The sequence below is a fragment of the Cariama cristata genome, unplaced genomic scaffold (assembly GCF_000690535.1).
Source record: "Cariama cristata isolate BGI_N322 unplaced genomic scaffold, ASM69053v1 scaffold2401, whole genome shotgun sequence".
In the NCBI taxonomy this organism is placed as follows: domain Eukaryota; kingdom Metazoa; phylum Chordata; class Aves; order Cariamiformes; family Cariamidae; genus Cariama; species Cariama cristata.
Genome location: NW_009599625.1, coordinates 1 through 6,303, shown reverse-complemented (window position 1 = coordinate 6,303; position 6,303 = coordinate 1).

Here is a 6,303-nt window from a genome sequence, read left to right as displayed (position 1 = left end):
CTATGACAGTACAGTTTATTCCACAAAAATGTTTATTTAAACAACTGATTTTTTTTTTAAAGAATTATTTCCATCCAATATTTAAAGACTTGAATTTTATTTAAACTTGAAAATGACTTTGCCTTAACTTTTGTACAAGACAGCTTAGAGTTAATGAGGTCTGACCCCGTGGAGGGTTAGCATGAGTGGAATACAGAATTACTCAGTTACAGTATGTATCTATTGTCACTGGTCTTACTGGGTAAACATACTGTAGTACAGGAACTAGCAGCAGTTTTTGTAATATACCTTAAAGATCTTAAACAGTTGATCTTTTTCAGATTGTTGAAAAACCTGTAAATGCAAATAGTCAATACTGTATTAAATATGTGCACTTGGAAGTGTGTGCTTTGCTTGTACAGTTGTAAATAATCAGAACATATAAAAAGGTACCCTAAAGAAAAAAATCTGATAAAAATTATTGATATTATAAATGTTGCTGTTGAGCTGGATGTAGATAAACTAAATGTTGTGGTTTGAATATTACTTTAATTTGTTGTTTTTTCTTTTTCTTATTTTATTCTGGTGTGCTGAACTGACTCTGCCTCTTCACTGCAAAAGGGAAATGGAATGAAAGTCTTATTTGAAAGCCCTCAAATTTCCTAAGTCCCTCTACAAATGATTTGACTGATTCAAAAGTGTTCTCCAATGTAAATAGTGAATTTCAGCAGTCAAACTGTAATTTTAAGTCATTAATAAAATCAAATTTAATTGGAAAAACACTTTAGACTGCTACAAAAATACACACTGAGCTTGTCTGCTTTGAAGAATATCAGTGCTTTCCTTAGTGTATGATTCATAGAACTGTGAACTATAGAAGTTGACTCCTGATAAATTTCCTGTTACAAGCATCAATTGGTAATTAGTTGACCTTTTAAATCCAGCCTGTTGTATGCTGCAGAATTGGTCAAAATAGGGCATGCTGGAATCTGATTTTTTTTTTTCCTTGTTTAAAAAGCGCACTTTGTGAATGCTGTGGGAGGAGATAGGACTCTGACAACATCACCAAAACTGCTCAACTAGTTCTGTCATTGGATTTTTAATATGCTCCTCCTTTCCCCAGTGGCAGTGAAAACGGTAGCTAGATTTGTGTATGGTTTAGGCCAGCTGTATGATTCATTTTGTTTGTCTGCTGCAAGTGAAAGGCTTACCAGCTGCAAACAATCACAAGTGGTTCCTTACAGCGACTGTGTACAGCTAGTCATAATGCTCGACTGGTACCTAAGGTAATAATATATTGAGACCAGCGGGATGTGTTGTGCTCTTCTAATGTATTCTGCTGCCATTTGTGCTAGGTCAATACACTGTAATTACTGCTTACCCAGCAACAGTCTGTTGCATCGAAAGTTTAAACCTTCCTCTGATGTGGCTTTTACAGCTTTTTTTTTAAAAAGCAAAAAAGTGACACGCCAAATAGCTGTGTAATATACAACTTATCCTTACTGCATTTTACTTCGAGATTTTTCTTTTTTTTCCACTCAGTGACAAAATGGAGTTTTCGGAGTAGAGTTGTAAAGTTGCATGCAGACTGTTGCTACGATACACAGAGAGATTAAAATGTGGCTTTTAAAATGAAAACCTCCCAAAAGCAGTAGCTGAGTTAGGTTCAGGGATGCAGTAATTAAAATTGGCATTTTACCCTGTAGGACTGTGTGGTGATGCTTTTCATTTTGAACACAAGTCAAAATGGGATCTGAGACTCTTCTTCCAGGAATTTAAAAAAACCAGAGGTTGCTTTTAAAACTTAATGTCATTTCAGATGAGTCCCCCACCGTGACACTGTCATTTGCCACTTAGAAATCTGTGAACAGTGGCAAATTCTTTTATGTTGCTGCAATATCCTTCAAAGACTTCAGCAGTTGGCATAGGCCCTTGTTTGAGTGTGGTGCAGTGTATCACGAGCAACAGCTGACTGTAATGGTGCATACCTATCTCTGTATCTCCTTCAGCTAGCTACAGTTAGGGATTTTTATGTGCTTTGTAACCTGTTACACTAATAGCAGCAGACAATCGAAGATTTTTAAGGAGACCTAACAGCTGCCAATTCACGAAATAGAAGTGTAATATGGGAGCCTTCTTGAGGGTTTTTGTTTTTGTTCTTCTTCCATTAAGACTGGAATCAAGCTTACATGTAAACTATCAGTAATTTAAGTTTCCTTTTGTGTCATAAAATGTAAAACTGTCTAATTTGAAAAAAAAATATGTAGGTTATGAAAAATAAAGATTTAGGCACTGTTGAATTTCTGATTTTTTTAATTAAACCTTTCTTCAGTAGTATTTTTCATTACCTTTTGTCTTTTGCTCCCACTTTTGGGAATTGTATATTTCTAATTTAGGGGAAAAAAAAAAATCTGCTTGCTTTACTGTTCAGCACAGCTGTTGTAACCATCATGCATAGCAGCAGCAAGAACACCTATAATATAACTCTGAAGGCAGCGATATCTATCTCTTAGGTAACTATGACTGGTTAACTTTTTAAAAAAGCAAACAAACAAAGCAGATGTGATGTTTTGTTTACTAGAGGTTATCATCTTCATTAGTGGTTTCCTCAAATTATTAGAAAAGGTGTTGGCTTGGTCTTAAATGTGATTTTAACATTTGGGTTAGTGCTTTGGTTGCATGGCTCTTAAATCTGGAGATGTCCTGGGATTTTTTTTTTTGCCTTGTTCTGGTTTTAGAGGTTATTCTGGTCATGCCTCTAGGAAAGGAGAGCTGCTGGGATATCCTTCCTCTAAGTAGAATATCTATTTTGGAAGTACTTGAAACCCTTTTTCTTTCTTTTAGGTTTATCTCTCATTCAGCTATATCTGACCAAGTTTAGCAATGGACATAAGCATGGAAGTATTAAAAGTTACTGTGTTTTATAAACATCTTGGGAAGCATTGCAGTATTACTCTTCAGGCTGGATGTTCTGTAAGCTCCTGGACAAGTTAGGGTGCTTACTGCTTGCTTTATTTCCACACTACTGTCTGCTCAGAGTAGGGCAACACAGGAATACCAGCATACACTGGGCACTGCAAGTTCCTCTGTGTTAGAAAAGTCAGTTAAACGTTAGGCTTTGGTGGTGATGTGGACTACAAGTAGTTGAAGACAAGCAGTTTTCACTTCAGCATGGAGTATCCTGTTCTGCCCTTGGAACTCAGTTTTCTCTTCCTTAATGTGTAAAAATGCATGGAAACTTGTCAGCAATGTTGCTGTAATCCTAGTGTGGCTCTTGAGGACCATCCCAGCCGTGGCAGAAATTGAGGATTTATTTGTTCACACAACAACATTGGACAACGTCCCCTTTGTGCTAGTTTTCTCCAGTACAAAGTGATGTCTGATGGCTGCACCAATGTTCATGTTGAAGTGATTGTTTCGTTTCCTCTTGGGCATGAGAAGAAAGAGTGAATATGGAAGATTACATGCAATTGAGTATCCAGATTACTTATTGTCACAGAAACTGTGGCTGATTGCATTTTGATCCTAAGGCTGCTTTAGAAAAAGATTTTATGAAGTTTTAAGTTTTCTAAGATGCTTTTCCTTCACAAACCTCTGGAAGTTAAAACCTCCTATTCTGTTGATTATCATGCCCAGGCTTTTATAAGCGCAACCGCTTAAGTCAGAGAAGTGATTGAACTTCAAATTTTGTTGGTTTACAGGTGGAAGTAATGTTACCCACTTCATCTCTGTTCTTGAGAGAATAAGCTATGTAGCAGTATAGAGCCCTGGTGCCATCTGGTTACAGTAGCTCAGTTACTGCAACATCCACTCTCAGCATAGATATAAATCTTTCATATAATTCAATGTTCAACTTAAGTTGGTCAAGTAGAAATTTGCTCCTATTAAAGTAGTGCATGGAATACTGTTACTGAACTGTTCTGCCAAATAAGCACAAAATTTGTTGGCTCCCTCCCATCAGCACACTGGCCTGTCTGAAAAGTAGCTGAGAGCATGGGGTTTTTTGAATAGGTCAGAAACTGTTGTTGTACTGTTGGCAGAATGGAGGAAGGGACAGGAATACATAGTCGGTGCCCGGAGGAGGCTGGCGTGGTAATGGCCCTGGCACAGAAAGCATCTTGCATCAGCCGAAGCAAACTAAGTATTTGTACAACTAGCTTATGACAAATGGATGGTAAAAGCCAAGGGTCTTGGCTGAAATGTAGCCTTGCTTGTCCAGATGAACATGGCTGAACTTGTCAAGCTTGGTCATTTTTCAGCCTTATTTTCACAATGGGGAGAAGAAGGGAGGAGAAAGGATCTGGGTTTTGATTTGGAGTTTTTGGTTATTCTTATGTATGAGCTGTAAATGTGCTAAATCTTAAATCTGTCTCATGGTGATAGGCTATTAGAAGTCTGTGCATCGTCTTGTCACAACTGGTTTGGGAGCAGTTTGCTGTTCTGCAAAATGGAGGGCAAAACGTGTTATGTGCTGGGGGAAGGGAATCTAAGATAAAATTGTCCCCTAATCTCTCTTAAATTCCTATCAGGTTTGAAGAGCAAATTGCTTTGTGCACTTGTGTTATGCACGTATGGTGCGGAAACTATCCTGCAGTCTGATAGCTTTACATCCCACTTACTGTAGGCAGATGGTGTCTGCAGAGTAGTAAATCTACCATGGCTAAGGACGCTCTGAGGAAGGAGGGATAAATGGATGAATTTAGAGTTGTAAAACATACCGAAACTGGAAAGGTCTATGAAATCTACATGGATGGAATTATTGATACCTAATGAAATGTGTCTAATGTCTTCCAAAACTGGAGCTGAAGTCACACGTATGCTCTCCATGCAGCTTGAGACGTCAGCCCAGGCAGAACAAGCGAGTGCGATTCAGCAGATCGAGCCTATCTGACTGTCTCATCTCCAAGGCTGGGCCTGTTTTCCAGGAACTACAGTTCCTAGGCTGTGGCACACATCAGAAACCTTCATTGCTCTTGCTGTTTTGTCTGTAACTTACCTAGCTTGGGCTTAGGGTGTCAGCGTGCAGGAGAGCCAGCTCTGTGCGCTGCAGCAGCTCACAGCTCCCACCAGCCCACCCCGGGTGGTACGGAGCCAGCTGCGGGCCTCGCCATGACGGGCTCTGTGGTGGGAACAGAGGTTTGGAGATGGGCGGTTAAATAGGCTCTCTGGGGGAAAAGGCCTGTTTCCTAAATGACACATCTCGGGGATCCATGATGTCTGTGGCTAGCCTTGCCTATGCAGTCTCTTACTCCTCTGCAGGGAGGAGTGTGATTTCTATCTTGTTTCCCTTTAGAAAGAAGATATGTAAGATTTTTAGTGATTCCCTGCCCCGATATATTCTCCTTTCTAGTGATTCAGTGCTCTCATTCTTGAGAGCTGCATCGCCTGTGGAAGATGGCAGCTGTTGATCCCTGCTTTGAAGTAGTACACCAATTTTCAGAAACACAATAGGCTCAGCATTTTGAAACATTTCAGTTTGCTGGAGTTTTACTTTTACTTCCACTTGTTAAAGCAAATTTGGTACTCAAAGGAGGATTATCTTGATATGTGTCAGTTCTTAGGCTCTAGGTTCCGAAACTGTAATGTATACAATACATTCAAAAAGGCATGCTCTGTCTTTGTTGCTGGGTTTATGGTGTTTATCTGAGATTAAGTTGTTAATTTCTGTGTTTGCTGGAATCTGTGTCCTTCCTACATACTAGCTCCATCTTCTCTGGTATGACTCATGGTGGTGCTGAGGGAAGATGCCTGCCTTGAAGCTATGGTGAATAAGCGCTAGAGAAACCTGTTGATTCAGACAGTAGACACTGCAGTGATTGATTTGCTATAGTGTTTTCCTCAGGGGGTTTGGTTACTTGGACTGGCAATCAAACGCTTCCTTGGTAGCAAATCCTGTTTCAGATAAATGTTTGTATTTTACTTTTCATTTGAATTAACTCTTCCCATGGAGACCAAAGCTCAGCCATCCTGGCTGCCATCCTGCGTGCTGATGCATGCTTTCATCCTAGCCTAGAAAATCTGAAGGCAGCCGCACTGGGTTGGTTACGTGGAAGTTAGGTGCCGGGTTTAATGTACATTGAGCTTGAAAATCAAAAAAACAAGTGGTGCTTTTTGGAACTATTTTTTGGTGCTGCCATGGAAAAGGGGCTATAGGTACCACAAGTGGTTCCAGAATGGGAAGGCAGGGAACTACAACGGAGCTGGACTTAGCAAGTCATGCAAACAGCTCACTGGACACTTCACCTTTCAGCCATAGCAGGTGCTGTTGTTACAGTGATTCTGACATGAAACGTGATGTTCAACAAGGGCAAGTGTAGGGTCCTG